The sequence below is a fragment of the Cryptomeria japonica genome, chromosome 5 (genome assembly GCF_030272615.1).
Source record: "Cryptomeria japonica chromosome 5, Sugi_1.0, whole genome shotgun sequence".
NCBI lineage: Eukaryota > Viridiplantae > Streptophyta > Pinopsida > Cupressales > Cupressaceae > Cryptomeria > Cryptomeria japonica.
The window spans coordinates 634901360-634918796 of NC_081409.1; positions in this window are offsets into that span (position 1 = coordinate 634901360).

Consider the following 17437-nt stretch of genomic DNA (forward strand, 5'->3'; position numbering starts at 1 on the left):
AATTAAATGAAATTAGAAGAATTTAAAGAATTAATGAAATTAAATGGAATTAAAATTTGGGGATTTGGAATTGGAATTAGAAGAATTAATTAGTTAATTAAATAATTTAAAGAAACTATTTAATTATTTAGAAATAGAGTTTAATTAAATAATAAAGATTATTTAAATTAAAGGATTAAAATCATAAATAATTAAATAATAAATATTTAATTAATATTTAGAAAAGGGTTAAATGATTAGATGATGATAGAAATTGAGAATAGAATTTATTTAAATAATAAAGATTATTTAAATTGGGGAATCAATCAGAATTAATTAAATAATAAATATTTAATCAACATTAGAAAATGGTTAATGATTAAATGATGAAAGAATAAGAAATAGAATGATTAGTAAGATTATGAGGAAATATGAAATTAAAAGAATAAGATTAATTAATTTAATTAAATAATTAAAGAATTATTTAATCAATTAGAGGAATAATTAGTACATGATCAATGAGACATATTTAGGTGTATACAAATCCATCTTAGAATCACTTGGTAGAACTCTGTCACTATATATTATAGGGATGTCTGCAGGTGTGAAAGGTTTGTTGACAACTACTATAGGTGTTGTATCTGGCGTGGTTGCTGGTGTTGCTTGGGTATCTGAAATGGACAAGATTTGTAACCTTGGAGTGATCAACTTTTGTGCAATATAACCTTTTTGCATGTTTGTTGCATGTGTGGGAGTTGATTGGGAAGTGCTTGTATGACTATGTTTTTCTGTTGTAGTAGGTTTGTCTGCAATGGACATTAGCATGATACTAAGAGTGATGGGCCTAGGAGTTGGATGCTTTTGTTTGCTTGTAAGCTTGATCTTAGAAGATCCCCTTGAACTAGAATCAAATCCGATTCTTGTTTTTTCTCTTGGTTTTAACAAGGGTTGTAACGATCTTGTACACCTTGCTTGTGGGATCCTAATGCACTATGGCCATCATAGCCCATTTTTTGCATCATAATAAAACCTTTGCCATAATTCTCTGTAAGTATCTTGATTTGTTGTTTACCCTTGTCTAAAGGGTCCTTGTAAATCCATCCTGCCAAGTCTTCATTAATAGTTTATTGTTCTTGTGATCTTCCGAGGGTGAATCCATCAAGTGTACATGTATTTGCTGCAATAGGTGGCTTGAGTGAAATTTGTGGTTTTTCATGAGTTATGGGTGAGAGAGGCAATTGACCAATAGAGAAAAGTAGGCTAATGTTATATCCTCCTGGGCCTTCATCTTTTACCTTCATTTTTAACTTGTCTTGTTTGGGTGTAGAGATTGATGTACTGGTGAGAGAAGTTGGATGGACGTATGATGATGAGGTAGTGGCTTCTCTATTGTTGGGTACTATGATATCCAGTTGATGTCTTATATTATTTCAAAAGGTAAATGGGTTAGCATCACCAAGGATGGTAATCTCCACTCCATTATGTGGAAATTTGATGCATCAATGCTAAGTGGATAGTACTACTTGTATGGCATGAATCCATGGTTGGTCCAGTAGGAGATTGCATGGAAGAGGGAGGTCTAGGACTTGAGAAACCACCTCCTTCACCATTGGTGCTACCCTTATTGGTAGAGTAACACACCCTTTAGAGGAGAAATCTGCATCGTTATAGGCCTTGATGGTGATCTTCTTTCTCGCATCAACTTTTTCCTTTGCATACCCTAATGTTGTTATTAATTGTAAGGTGCAAATGTTTATGTATGAATCCCTTAATGTGAAGAGGGGTGTTATGAGGTTGTTGAATGGATGCATCATCATTCTCAGTGAAAGTAAGACATGGTGATGATTTGAGATTTCCAACCATGGCTTGAAATTGATCTATGTTTAGGTTGGAAGGAACCGATGCTTCTTTGAGAGCTTGATCCAAGGTATTTTTATGTGAGGGTGATAGGCATAAAGATCTAGTATGGAGATGAGTGTTGACGTCTTATCCAATTAGTCCACAAGGTTATATTGTTTGGGCACGTATGCCACTTTGGATGGTGCTCCTGGTAAGATAATCTTTCTATGGTGGGTAACAAAGTTGCATATGAGATCTTTGCCTTTGATTGTAATGGTTGCAACTTGTTCATTAGCATCATAAAGGTTATTGACAGTATAGGTATATGGTGCATGGGTATAGTTTGTCGTTCTATCTTGGTTCTTACCTTAATGGGAGGGACCCCCTTTCTCATATGATGGGAGTGGATTCTAGAACATGGTGTGATTTGTATTAATTTTTTTTGCATTGTGGCCATCCACTTCTATGTCAGCTCGATCAACAAGGTCTTGAATGATGTCTTTTAACTGGTGGAAGTTCATTTTGTGTCCTTTTCCCTTGTGAAATTCACAATACTTATTATCCCTCCACCATGGAGGTTTAACCAGTGGTTTGTAGTTTGAGGTTTAAGGCAATGTGATGAGACTAGAGGATATAAGTTGTCATAATATCTTTTCAAGATGTTCTCCCAAAGGTGTATATGTTCAATTTGGTTTGTAGGTAGAGTACCTATTCTTAGGTGCCTCTTGTTGTGCTTTGGGAGCTTGATTTCCTGGAGTGTTTGGGGGAATACCTTGGTTGGTAGTGTTGTTACGATTATCCACTTGCACTGAAATTTTGACTATTGGTTGAGCGATATTGACAGTCCTTGCATCTACAATACCATCATTAACGATGTTTTTTTCTTGGATCAAAACTTGGGTTTATCACTATTGTAGGTTGGTTGTGGACTGTCTTTGTTGTCTTTGTATATTTTGACAAGTCCCTTCTTGATAAGGGCTTTCTCGATTTTGAGTCCTCAGGTTATTACGTCCTTAAAAGAATCCAAACATTTGACTTCCAAGTAGAATTCCATCTCTTCATTTAAGTTTGAAATGAAGATTTCAACTTATTGTTCTTGAAGAATGGGGAAGGAACATTTTCTAGAAAGGTGTCTCCATGTTTGCAAGAATGTTGAGAATAACTCTCCATTCTTTTGTTTAGTGTTGCATAAATCAGCCATGGAGATATTGCGTTCTATGTTGTGTGGATGATGAGTGACAAATTCTTGCACAAAGTCATCAAATGTGCTACTTTCGCCAGACAATCGTGAAAACCATTGCATAGTTGAGCCTCCTAGAATTTGGGGGAAGAGGCACATTAAGTACTGAAGCAGTCATCAGTGAGGAGGGACCTCAAGGAGATCAATTTGTACTCATCAGCAAGAGTAAACATAATGAAAACACAAAGATATGATGGAGGCAATGCAGGACAAATAGTTTTATTGCATGAAATTTGATCACATCCAACCGGTAACAACCGGGTTACAACATACCGACACACTGGCCTGGTAGAATAGGTCACAACCAAGACCTTGAATTGAAAGATCTATCTTCTAGGCATAGTCTAGATACTTTTGATTCTCTAATTGATTGCATTCTAAAGAATAATTACACATATAGATATATATATCGATCGAAAGGATCTAGTCGGCCCAAAAGGGATCGAAACCCGAAGAACAAGACCTAACATGAAAATAACAAAGGTTGGCCTCCGCCAAGAGTTTCCTTCAAAAAATCCAAAGGATGAAACATAGAAGGTTGGCTACACACCAAGGAACATCAAAATCAATGCCCAGGGCTCCACAAGATTCGGAATGGGTTCTGGTAGATCACCAAAATAGGTCTCAGGCAACCGGTAAAAAAGGAACAACTGGTAACAAGAAACTGTCATGGAAATCGGTAGCAATATCTTGCCGGAAAGTGATCCAAATGCGATGCAGTCTGAAATCAAGAAAGATGATTGAGTCTTCAAGTAGAATCCAACTCCACAAGATATGGTGATCCAAAACTGGGACACATAGAAAAAAAAAAGAAAGGAAAATGTTTTTGGTTGATGCAAGATTGTTGTGAACCGAGGATGCTCCTGCATCAGACATCCGGGGTTAATTAAATAGTGAGCCTCTCACTTTGCTAGGGTTAGAGGGAAACCAAGGTGGTCTACCTTTTCCTGAGAAATCCAAGATGAATCTTCAACTGGTTTGCCCTTCCACTTCACAAGACATTCCTTATACTGATTGTTTCGGGTACTACACCCAATCCTACTGTCCAAAATCTCATCAATCTGATTCGGTTCCTTCTGAGGAAATTGTTCCTCCAAGTCTGCAACACTATCCTGACTAAATTCTAGTTCATGGCTACAATGTTTAATATAGGTGAAATACTTAGACTATCTAGTAGCTCCACTTCATATGCATTTCCAAAACTGAACTTCCTCAAAATCTTACAAGGTCCAAAGTTCTTCATCTACAACTTATTATAAGTTCCAACTGGGAATATCTTTTTTCTCAAATATACCATCACTTCATCACCAACTCAAAATTCCTTAGATCTCCTCTTCTCATCTGCCTTCTCCTTAAATTTGTTGTTCATGTCTTCCAAATGTTGTTTAACCTGAATATGCAATGCTGCCATGTGGTCTACAAAATCTTCTTCTTTTGAACTCTTTCGGTCTTCACTACTAATATCTCTCAATTCTGACATTCCTCTAGGGTGCACTCTAGTAACAATCTCAAAAGGTGTTTTTTTGGTACTTCTATTCACTGAATTGTTGTAGGCAAACTCTTCTTGTGCAATGATTAAATCCCAACTTCTGGTTTTATCTCCCACTAAACATCTCAACCAATTTCTGATACTGCAGTTAACAACTTCTATCTGTCTATCAGTCTGTGGATGAAAAGTATAACTAAACTTCAAAGATGTCTTCATCTTCTTCCAAAGTGTTCTCCAAAAATAGCTAGCAAACTTAGTGTCTCTATTTGAAACTATGCTCTTAGGTAATCCATGCAATGTCACAACTTCTTTGAAAAATAGGTCTGCTACATGCAATGCATCTGATGTCTTCTTACAAGGTATGAAATGAGCCATCTTCGAAAATCTATCTATTGAATTTAAATTTTACTTTGAAAACAAACAACCTTAAGGGAAATTCAGTGATGGGGGACCTACTGCGCAGAATTCACTAAATAACCCCCGAATTTGAGAAGTCGGCTCTTCCTTGGGGCTTGAGAAAAGGGAAAAGAAGGAAACTTAAAACAAAATGATCTATACTAAGGAGGTGATATGCCAGAACATTTCATAAAAAGTGGATAGCATATTAAACCAGGAAACACATGGTTTTAAAGCCCTTTCGACAATCTACATGCCCGAACATAACTATAATTAAGATACAATTAAAACTCCTTTGGAAAACATAAAGAAACATATATCATGCATCCACTAGATAACAAGTGCATAACATAGTTTAATCAGCAGAGTATTAGATAGATATCTCTAAAGTCATCAAAATACGAGAAAAAAGCATAGAAATGTCTATTAAAGCATCCAAAAGAGGCAATCACAAAGGCCGCAGGCACAATTTTGATTAACCTTCCTCTTGGGAAACTATAACAGCTGAAAATTATCTAAGATCCTTAATTATTTTTTTGAAAAGTTTTGAACCCCTACAATAGGGAAAAACAAGCATAAATAGAGCTCGTGGCTCTGCTAACAGCTCCAAAGTATGCTAAACAGGCATAATCGCCCTTGAACAAAAAAAACCAAGCCGTGTCATTCCGCAAGGTCACATCTAGCAAAACGGCCCCAAGGTTGTTGTTTTGCTTGTCTGTGATGATCTTCATACCAATCCAAAAAGAAAAGATTACGCTAACCGCAGAAGAAAACACAGCAAGCAGGGAGACCTCTTTTACGAAACTTCTTCAAAAAGAAACGCATCCTCCAACACGAAGATGCCAGATATCCTTTTCTCATTTGTGCTACAAGGTGGGCCCCGAAAAAAATCCCAGTCAGCAAAACCTCTCCATTTGTCATCATCGCGCTACTCCTATCCTCAAACACAGAAAATGGACTATTGGGGGCAACGCCGAGGTGACACTTGTCATGTACACCATGTACTATTGGAAAGCTGAGAGAGGAAAAAAAGGATACTCCGACCAAAAACTCACCCTGGGGAATTTAATGTGAACATTTCTTGGCAACTAAAAGGGGAAATTCTACCTACGAAATACAGGAACCCAAAATTGCTAGTTCGGAGACCAAACTTCATGCTAAGATAGGATGGAGTAGGTCGGAGACCTCTTGTAATAACAACCAATCCTCCTCAGAAGGAAACGCTTGCGCATCCAGATTCTGATTAGTGTTGATCCAAGCAGATGACCTCACCGAACAGTAAGCCTACGGGTTCATCATGGACCAACTTCAAAAGAGCGTAGAGATGGGAAAGGGGATGAAGAAGATGCTTTACATCCTCGACTGAGACAGGGTCATTCAGGTTCCTGGATGAAATATCTATCTTGTTGTAGGTGCTCAATTTGATTTGATAACTGTTCAACCCCTAATACAAAACCATCAGCAGAGAAAGGGGAAGGCAATCCCAATGAAACAAACCTTTCTATACACTGCTTGATGTCCAGGACAGAGATTTGTAATGGCTCCAGTGCAGCTTATATATGCATGACCATTCTGTGGTGATTGATGAAAACATTCATCCTTTTGATTAGCTACATGCGATCAGCTATTCCCTTCTCTCTCAGTTCATCATCTTGAGCTGCATACAACATTTGGATCAAGTCCTGAGCCACAGGGATCTTGGGACCCAAGACAACCATCAAACTATTTACTAGAGATTTCACTTCCACACAAAGGGATTGTGCTTCTCAAATGAATCTCAGTATAGGTTGAAGCGAGGGGCCATATTGCTTAATCTTCTCCCAGTGTGAAACATACATTTCTACTAGAATTGCCGAAAAGTCCTGAGAAACCTGCACCGGGGGTGGAATGCTCAGAAATCGTGAGACCTCATCACCTTTTGCAATCACTTCTTGTTGTAGCCCCCTGCATTTGTTCTGTTCAATAATCACATGATTCTCTAGAGTGAGGATTCTGGCCTTTCCATCTTGCACCGTCTACTGAAGTTGCGATGTTCGATCTTGCTCATATTGCAAAAGAGCCTCCACCTCTAGAAGACACTTATCAGATTGCCCGAGCCTAGCCTCCTTTGCTTTCAACTATGCCTCAAACCTCATCTTTTCCTCGGACAACAACACTTGAGCCTCACTTAGCTACTAGGTGTAATCCTCCTTCAAGTGAACCTCTTCACGCAGCTACACTTGCACCTGAGTAGCATCTCTAGAGGTCGTCTTTAATTGTTGAATCTTTGTGTCCTTCTAGAACTCCTTCAGAGCGACATTTCTTGTTGCCTCCTGGCCCTTCAACTGAGAGATCACATTATTAAAGGTTGACTGCAACTTCCCTTTTTTCAAATTGGCTTGGGCCAACAAACTTTGTAGGCGATTGATTTCTAAGCTCCGGTCCTTATATTCTTTTCTATGTTGGGTCAAGGATTCTCGGAGATTGGCATTCTTCACTTGGATCTTTCCTAGACGGCGACTCTTTTTGATGAAATCCAAATATACAACTTTTGAGGTTTCCTCCATCATTTCTACCTTGTCTGAGGTTGTATCACTTTGAAGGCTAACGTCGATAGCATGTAATGTGTAGTCATTCGGTCCCATCAGAGACTCTAGCTTGTCAACCTTGGGGAAAAATTTTGTAAAGAGAAATGTGTATGTAGATGAGGACAAGCTGGATGGGCACCTTCCTTTTCTTTTTGCTTTCCCATCTTACCAATGTGAGCAACCTTAGAAAAAGCAACTTGTTGCTGGAAATCATCTAGGTTGTCAAAAGCCCGACCTGCAAAAGCTGCGCTAGGGGGGACCACGAAGGGAAATTGCGAAATAGGCCCAACGAAAGTAGTCTTGATGGGATGAGCTAGGGCCGATGGGGAAAATAATGGGATGAAAGGGGGAGCTCCTGATGGAAAAGAGCTTGTGGATGCTATTCCCATAAGAGGAGGAGGGGACTCTCCAAAACCCAGCCTATGTGACACACAGGTTGCTTCCGACATCTGCATGGGAAAAGTTGTGGGGATAAAAGTAGAGGCCAAGAAAGGAATGGAGGCTTGCAGGAATACATCTTGGGGTTCGACCGGTGTCCTAGTAGGAGTCAAGGTGAGGGTAGTAGGAACTTGAGCTTGCATTGCGGTGATGGGGACAATAGAAGAAACAACTTGAGCAGGAGACAAGGATAAAGGAGGACGAACCTGAGGCATGGAAGACATCGACCACTGAAGATCTGAGGATGACTCTAGAATTTGAGAAGGTGGACTCCTCCTTGCTACACTAGGATGTTGCCTTTTCTTTGGAGGGGAGATATGCAACTTCTTCTCAGACCGCCTTTTACCCGCTTAGGAATGGGACCTGCGAGCGGAACTATCTAAGGGAAGGATAATTTGAGGCTCTAGATCCTACCCTTCAACACTTATAACCTCTACCCTCTGTCGTGGGGCAACCTCAGGGGATGAGTCCTCGTATGAGGAGTTTTCATCTATCTCATCATCAGATTTATTTAGCTAACACCATTCCTGCTCGAATCGCTCGTCCAAAGGGGAATTTCCAATGTTCACTCTAGGCTGACTCACCTCTTGCCGGTAGACCCAAAAGTCTTCCCTCTTTTTCTTGGATCAGGCTAAATTTTTCATACTTTCTGGCATCTCCCAGGGAATAGGCTTTGCGGGATTGAATCTTTGGAGGGGCAAATAAAAACTCAACCATGGTGGGTCTTAAAAAGGGAAAATTATCAGGACCCCCATACACACTCGGTTCGTCAACCCAAGGGTTTGTACACTCCTCCCATGAGCTTTGAGGCTCATGTTTTACAACATTCTTTCTCTTGCTAAGGCAGCTATCAGGGTCATAGCTCCAAGAGTCATCAATAACTATGAGACCAAGTTGCGCCACCTTAGATGTCAGGACCTCCTCCGCAATGTTCCTCCGTACTAGTTTGATTGGGCCAATAGCCTTGCGATCTTCAATAATGGAGGTATCACACTTACCTGCTCCAATATCCCTTTCAATTCTCACCAATTGTCACACAATTTTGAGAGCTAGGGTTCTCTCGGTAACATTGGTAGGTAGACAGAATGGCTCTTCGAAGAACCCATGCACTTGGACGAATGAAAAGTCATGACCTATGAACCATTCGCAGGGGTGACGCTCATTCTGCATCCAGTTAATCTGGACCTGGGAGAAGTGAGCTAATGGTTCATTCAGGATTGAACTGAGATATTTGAGCATCAAAGTCAAGATGAAGTCTGAAAAACTGATATGCATCATAAGAGGCTATCAAGAGGGGAGTTCAGGAAGACATCGACATTCTATTCCCTGACTCCTCACAAATAGCCAACCGCATGAACTAGCTGAAGAAGGCTTCATTTTGGTGCAGGAGAAGATGGACTAAAACCGAAGAAAACCTGAAGTGTCACAACTGCTGGAATTCTGATAATTTCTTAACTATGGCCCTGACCATAGTGATTGAGAAGTCAAAATGAAATAGTTCCCTTTGTTTACTGCACTTAAAGGGAAATCCCATCATTGCGGCTGTAATTTCCCGGTCATTATCATAACCGCACAGCCAGGCAAGAGTAGAAGGAATGTCCTTGATATCATCTTGTCTTAGGTCGCTATATGACAGGGGAAACTTCAAAAGTCCGGAAGACAAACTCCAATTGAGCGTGCTTTGACAGAAGGTCAATGCGTCTCTTCTAGTGTCCCAGAATTACTCCATTGAACTTTCTAAGAAAACCTCCGCCCCTTCGAAAATAGGGCAGCACATCATATGTCTAATAGCCTCTAGAGATATCACCACCTTCAAGAGGGAGTCGTTGATAGAATAGGTGGTGGGGTCAAAAACATCGGTGCAAGCCGCTATGAGATCAGGAAAATATGGGACCATGGGAACCACGAATCGGGGGGCACCGCTATTCCAGAAACGAACTGCCATAGATTGTGGCTCTGCTCTATGATTGAGAATTATGCTACAAGTGACCTCTCTAAGGCTTTTAGGCTGCTTGTGAACCTCGGGCTTGAAAACATTTTCCAAGTAATCCAAAACAGTGGATGCATTTTGAGTGGTTGTTTTGGTCTTGATCTTCATGTTCAGACACTCTGCCTTTGGGGTAATGGCATGTGAGGAATATGAGATTTCCTCGAAGATGTCCACCTAGAAACCTCCATGAGAAGAGCTTGAGGGTGTTGCTTCGGCCTCCATTACCAGCTGTGACTTTATTTCTTGCAAAATTTTCAATAATCTGAGAGGGAAAAGCACTTAGGTTACAAAAACATGATGAAATGAAGAAGAGAGAATAACTTCACTCTTTAAATGTACTACATGCCTAGATTTTCGCAAAAGCGAATGCATAATGGCAAGCACCCGCCTATACACATGCAACTCATTTTGCAACTGCAATAAACTCCTGAGGAGGACATGTGCCACCATTCCCGCTTCCCAAGAAAGTATTTAGTTAACCCGTCGTTGCTTGAATCCGCTTGAGGGAAAAGGCATGTCCAGACAAATCTTTTCTTTAATTGAGAGAATCGGCAGGCAGTGAAGCTTGCACAAGTTGAGATAGCCTTGCGGAGGTTGATTTTTAAATGCAATGTACCTGTACATATCTGTGGCATCTTCTTACATCAACTCCTTCTTTGAGGTACCTCGTAGGACATTACCAACTCTGAATCCAGGCTCATTCACTTGTGTGAATTAATGGAAAAATGATAGAAGCATTGGTGTTCGGGAAGGTTGGCACCTCAAGCATTCATCATCTCGAGCTGCAATTTTTCTATAAATGTATCTTTTCAGACATTCCTTTTATACAATGTAAGCTTTAGCGACGGAGTTTCTACAACCATGGATACTCCAGTTAGGCTTGTTAGTAGCAAAGTGCAGGTCGCTTTCTTAGGGAATATCTTTGGTCAGAGATTGCAGTTAATGACACGGAGGAAAACTCCTCTGATGATTGTTGCCACTAAGTGGGTTCTCAGAGAGGATTTCATTGATAATGTGGAATGGTACCAAGTGAACACAGATATCTACTTGCGCTTTATAGCTTTGCTGCTGGATTGTGGTCAGGCTGGGATGCTAGCTTCGTAGCTGACCAGGGCTCTCTTTTCCTGAGACTACTTGGGCGGACTAGAGGATGTGATTGCATATCATGTCCCTTTCCAAGGGATCCCGCTGGCATCTGACCTGGAAAGTTTTATCACTCACAATGAGGAAGGAGCTTGGCATCCACTTGTCAGTGGGTTGAAAACAATGACATTGTCTTCCCATTGATATCACGTCGAGCTTGCTATAGAATTCCTTCTGCGTGTCAATCCGATAGTCCCCATCCCTAAAGATACCAAATGGTATACTGAATTAAGGGACTATATCTTCCCTCAGGTTCTGACACCACATAAATGATCAAAACTGGTTGTTGTTTTCCTACATGAGGAGCCTAGAAGCGATTCCGACCCTGAGTGGTCGGAAGGAGGGGACTCTTCTGATGATGGTGAGGATTCAGACTTCCTGATGGATGAAGATGAGGATGTGGAAGATAAATGAACCAATGATGATCCGTCGTTACTTGACTGTTGATTTATCATTTTGTAAAAAAGGAGGGCCAAGAGCCTGCTCTCTAATTGTAACAGAAATACCAAAATGCTTAATATAACGAACTTTCTTTTTCTTTGCTCAACTTTGGCATTCTTTGCAATTTATTTTACTTTGGCACTAGCTTGGGGAATAAATGAAATAAATTAGGCACTCAAAATAACTATTCACAATATATACAATATATACACTAAATGAAAAGAGAAAGCTTAGTGGAATGGCTTGAGGTGGAAACCATTAACTGAAATCCAGAGGGGGTCTCCATTCATGTCTTTGAGTTCTAATACGTTGAAACCTTTGCAATTTAGAATGTGGAAAGGCCCTTCCCACAGGAAATCAAACTTGGCATGCGGGCTGGGATTCGCCATCCTTTCATTGTACTTCAGCACGAGGTCCCCAGGGCTGAAAACTGGATTGGATCTCTTTTTACTATCAAACCACCTTCTGATGGTTTCCTGCCTATCTTGGAGAGTTGCAAAGGTTGCCTCCATTTCCTCTTCTAGCTCCATAATCTCTGCTAGTCTTACGACCATGCGGCCGTTCTCCACCACCTCCATAGACTTTAGTAGTTACAGGGGTGGGATCTCTAAAGACGTGGGGAAAAGTGCATCTTTTCCATATACCAGCTTATATGGGGAGGTTTTTAGGATTTTTTTACTTGTTATGTGATCTGCCCATAAGGCGCTTGTCAAATGATGGTGCCACTCCCTCTTATATTTAGAACCTATCCTTTTAATAAGTCTGATCAAGTTCTTGTTAGTGGACTCAGCAAGTCCATTCCCCCAAGGATAGTAATTAGAAGAGGTTTTGAGATAGATAGCTCTGTCGAGGGCAAATTGGGTAATTCGCAAGCTGGTGAATGCACACGCATTATCTGATATGATGGTTTTGGGAGAACCGTATCGGCATGCCAGGTATTCTAGGAAAGTCAACACTTCACTTTATGATGAGTTCCTCAAAGGAACCGATTCAGATCATCTAGTGAAATAGTCAGTGGCGGTCAGGATCCACTTGTGCCCAACCGAACTGGGGGGATTGATCATTCCGATGACATCGAGACCCCACTAGGCAAAAGGATCTTCTACTAACACATGCTTGAGGGGCATTGCTCCTTTTCTGCCTCTACCAACATAATACTGGCACTCCTTGCATTCTCTTGCCAAATTGTGCATGTCCTTGAACATAAAAGGCCAAAAATATCCAACTTGGGTAATTTTGATAACAGTTGTAGGTGCAGAGAAATGGCCTCCCGAGGAGCCATAGTGTAATTCATGTAGGATTTTATCCATTTGGATTCGACCTACATAGCGGAGCAAGATTCCATCAAAATTCCTCTTAAAGAGTACTTCGTCTATCAAACAAAAACCACTGTTTTGGAGCCTGTAAAACCTTCTCTTTTCGGAAGGAGATCATTGGGAAAATCTTGGGCTTCATGAATTTCTTCCTGGCCTCGGTCTAGCAAGCTTGTGGAGCATCAGGTGAAAACATAACAACCTCTTTTGCAGCCACTTCATCTTCACGGGGTTCGCATCCCTGGACTATATATTTGCACAGGCCCCTCCCACGAACGAGATTTGTTGGCTTGATGTCAACATCATATTCCAGGATCTTAGTGATCCAATTTTCCCTTTTTTTGGTGATGTCACCCTCCATAATGTATTCCCGAACTGCAGGATGAGCTACGTACATCGTAGTTTTATTACAGGCGATGAAATGCCTAAATTTCTTCAGTCCTTTCACTGCAGCTAAGGCATGTTTTTCAAAAAAGTTGTATTTGGCCTCATACGCTTTGAGGGTCTTTGAATGGAAAGCTATGGGATGTTCACCCCCCTTTTCGACATCTTTCTGGGTTAGGACCATGGCGATGCTATACTGGCCAAAGAAGACATAGATTATGAAGTCCTTTGACATATCCGGGTTAGAAAACACTGGGGTTGAAAAAATATCATCTTTGATTCTATCAAAAGCTCTTTTGTCTTCAAGAGTCCATTTGAAATGTATATCCTTTTTTTAGCATTAGAGTGATGGGTCTTATAATTCTGGCAAAGTCCAAAATGAAACGACTAACAAATTTGACTTTACCTAAAAAAGATTGGACTCCTTTTTTGTTGACCAGAAGCGGGAGGTCTTTTATGGCTTTGAGTCTGTCCAGGTCAATGGAAACACCTTATTTTGATACTATATGCTCAAGTAAATTTCCTTGAGGGACACCGAAGATGCACTTCTTTGTGTTTAGGGAAATCCCAAATTCAAGACATTTTTTGAAGACCAGCTCGAGATGATCAAAATGATCGTCTCGATGTTTGGAAAATATGGTTAGGTCATCTAAGTATATCAAAATGATCCTATTAATGAGTTCTCTGAAAGCCAAATCTATGGCCCTTTGAAAAGTTGCTCCAGCATTTGACAACCCTAAAGGAATCTTTTGGTATGCAAACATTCCCCATTTGGTGGTGAACATTGTCTTGTGTTGGTCCTCTGGTTTTACCAGTACTTGGTTGTACCCTGAGAAACCGTCGAGCATGGAGAATATTTTTGACCCTGCCACCATGCTCAGTAATTTCTCCATTGATGGCAAAGGGTAGTGGTATTTGAGAGATGCTTGATTCAGATCTCAGAAATATACATAGAGCCGGATATCTCCATTCTTTTTCCTTACGTGCCCTAGATTTGATACCCATGTGCTATGTTTTATGGGGTAAACGATCCTTGATTCGATCAGCTTCTTCAGCTCCTGAGCCATGAGGGACTTGATTTTTGGGTTGACCGACCTTTGCTTCTATCAAACCAGCTTAGCTCCATCCGCAAACTCAATGGTATTCTGAATGATGCTAGGATCGCATCCTTTTAAATCATCATAAGACCAAGCCAAGACACCTACATATTCATCATAGTATTGGGCCAATCTCTTTCAGTCTTCAGGGGAAACACCTTTTCCTACCTTGAGAAATCTCCACTTCCTACTGACATTTCGACATAATCCCATTTGCTGACTGTGAGCTTCCACTTATCATTCTTGGCATCATCATGGTCAAACAGGTTCTCTAGAGTGATCAAAACGTTTGGAAGCTTGTTAGATTTCAGCCAGATGATCTGATCTCTGTAGGCTTCTTTCACCTTAGGTTGCAGTTGATCCGTAAATCCTCCTGAGTTTTGGATGAATAAAGCGATCTGCTCATCGCTATAAAAAAATTGTCAATGAGTATCATTATCAGGAATAGCCAGGCGTACAACTACATAGACCGCTTGGGAGCTAGTGAGTAAGTCTATGGCAGGGTCAAATTATGATCCGATCATGGCCATTCGGTCAGCAACAACATTTAATTTTGGGGGATTCTTACAATATTGAAAGCATCAAAATTCTATTAGATCCCATGTTCTGGCATGGTAGGATCTCATACGGATGTGTTTGGCACAAGATATCCCTCGAAATTGATGGACAACCAGCTCATAGTTGCCTAGGACCTTCAATGTTTTAATGCCCATCCTCTCCACCAGGCTCAGGCCTTGGATTAGTCCCTTGTACTCTGCTTCATTGTTAGAACATGAAAATTGTAACCAGAAAGGCTTTAAGATCTATTCGCCTGAGGGAGGTGTGAGACAAATTCTGGCTGTGGAGCCCATCTTGCATCTTGCACCATCGAAGTGCACGGTCCATAATGCTGAAGACAACTGCTCATTTGAAAATGGTTCTTTCATAAGCTTTGGGATGATCCGATTTTCATAAAAAATGCAATAGGTACCTAGGCTGGTGGCGTGGTAGTTAGAAAAAGGATTAGAGTCTATGAATTCATTCAGGAAAACTTCCTGCTCGAGTGGAATCTCCCCAGTCACTTCTTCATCTTCTAAGAGTTCTACCACTTTTCTTTCCTCATTTGATATAGAAATGTGAGTAGGCTGGAAATTAATCATGGCCTGGTCAGCTACATGCTCAGCATGGAGGGGTTCTAAGAGGATTTTTAGCTTGGCACTGTGCTAGGTGCGGAGGATGAGATGGGACCAGTCTAAGGACAAATAGCCTCCTATTTTAGCAGTGAAGTCTCGGGAAAGACAAAACATGAAAACATGAGGGATGTCGATGACCACTACTTCTTGGGACACTGTAACGCTAGGACATGCGAATAAGGTTAGAGGAAGGCTAGCTAGCTCCCGAATTTCAAAGGTTCGTACCTGATGTTCAAGACCTTGGTGATTTTCTTAGGCATGATGGTGGTGCTAGCTCTGGAATCTATCATGGAATTATGTAATAGTTTATCTCCAACTATAAGGGTAAGGTAAAATGGGTTTGGTTTAGGCTTACCTTCTAGTTGAACTTTAGGGGGTGGGACCTGATTAGTCAACATGGCTAGAGAGTGTGACTTTCCTGCTGCGGGTTGGAAACCCGTTTCGTTGATCTGTGGAGACTTGGGGGCGCTCCCGCTTGCATATTTTCCACCATTAGATAGGGCATCTTTCAGAAGATTCTTTTTCTCAGGAATACTTAGGAGATCCCACAGAGAGACATGAGCTGAAGCTTTCTTTAGTTGTTCCACCACATCTACTATTTGAGGTGTGGGAATCTTTGGCTCCTTCGGCTTATAGAGGATGAACTCTTTTCTCGGATAGGCATAGCTGATCACTGGTCGTTTAAGAGAATAGTCTATGGGCGTTCCTCTTGAAATTGGCATTCTCCTCAGTGAAACACCTTTTGGAGTGGAGGTTATAATCCGACTGCATGAAGGGCGATCCATGATTTGAAGTGGATGCATTGTTAGTGAGAATGAAATCCTCGTCCTCCATCCACGAGAAAAAATGCATGGTCTGGGATAATATCTCTCTTTTTGTAATGACATACAAAAGCCACATTATCAATACCCAGAGATGTATACACAGACTCATCCGACGTCATGCCTAGACTTCTTTGTTCTATGACCTTCTATTGCAAGTTCCCTCTTGGGAAATTTCTCGGAGCATGAGCATTGTTACATGGAAAGCACTAGGAATTGGTATCATTCGCAAGGTTATTTTGACCCACTGTTAGCTCCTTACCAATGGTTGGATAGATAGTTTGCAATGGATTTGGGACCGGGACTATCTGGCCATTCAGTTGGGAAGGTTTGTCAGTACGGTGATTTGTATGTTGGTTATATTGGTATGGAGGTCGATTCCCTTGGAAACTCTACTGGAAGGGAGGTTTGGCGGGCAAGACTTGGGTTCTCTTTAGATTGACAATCTTATTGGAGAAGGATCTTAGGAGATTCTTCATATCATTGACCTCAACAGCCAAAGAGGACGGCGGGGGAGTGGGATATGAATATATAGACTGTGGAGCAGATGTACTGGGAGTGGCTTCTTCTAGGACTTGAGGAGATATCTTAGGAAAAACTAGCATGATAGGACGAGGAGCAAGCTTCCCGACATCGATTAGGTTGTTTTCCACTTGGACTGCTATGTCGAATGCTTGCAGGAGAGTATTGCCTCCTAGAGATTGGATCATCACTAATATGTCAGAATTGAAAGCTTTTAAGTAGAAAATGAAAGCCATATTCGTCGAGGGGTGAGAAGACAAAGGTATCCTCTGCCAGGTCCGCTCAAACCTTAGATTAAAATCATTTAGTGCTTCTTGAGGGGCCCTCTTTATTGTGATCAATTGGTGCATCAAAGATGATCTGTCAACCTTATCAGAGAACCTCTAGAAAAAATGGTCTCCCAACTGATCCCAATCTGCTATAGTGTTAGGGCCCAACGATCTGAACCAATCCAAATCTCTTCCTTTGAAAGAAGCTATGAGCAATCTTAAGACCACATTCTATTTGGTAATTCCATGGATAGTGCAGACAGTGGCTACATCTTGTAAATTCTCCCTAGGAGTTTTATGACATTCTCCAGTGGACTTGGGCATAACTTTTAGCGCG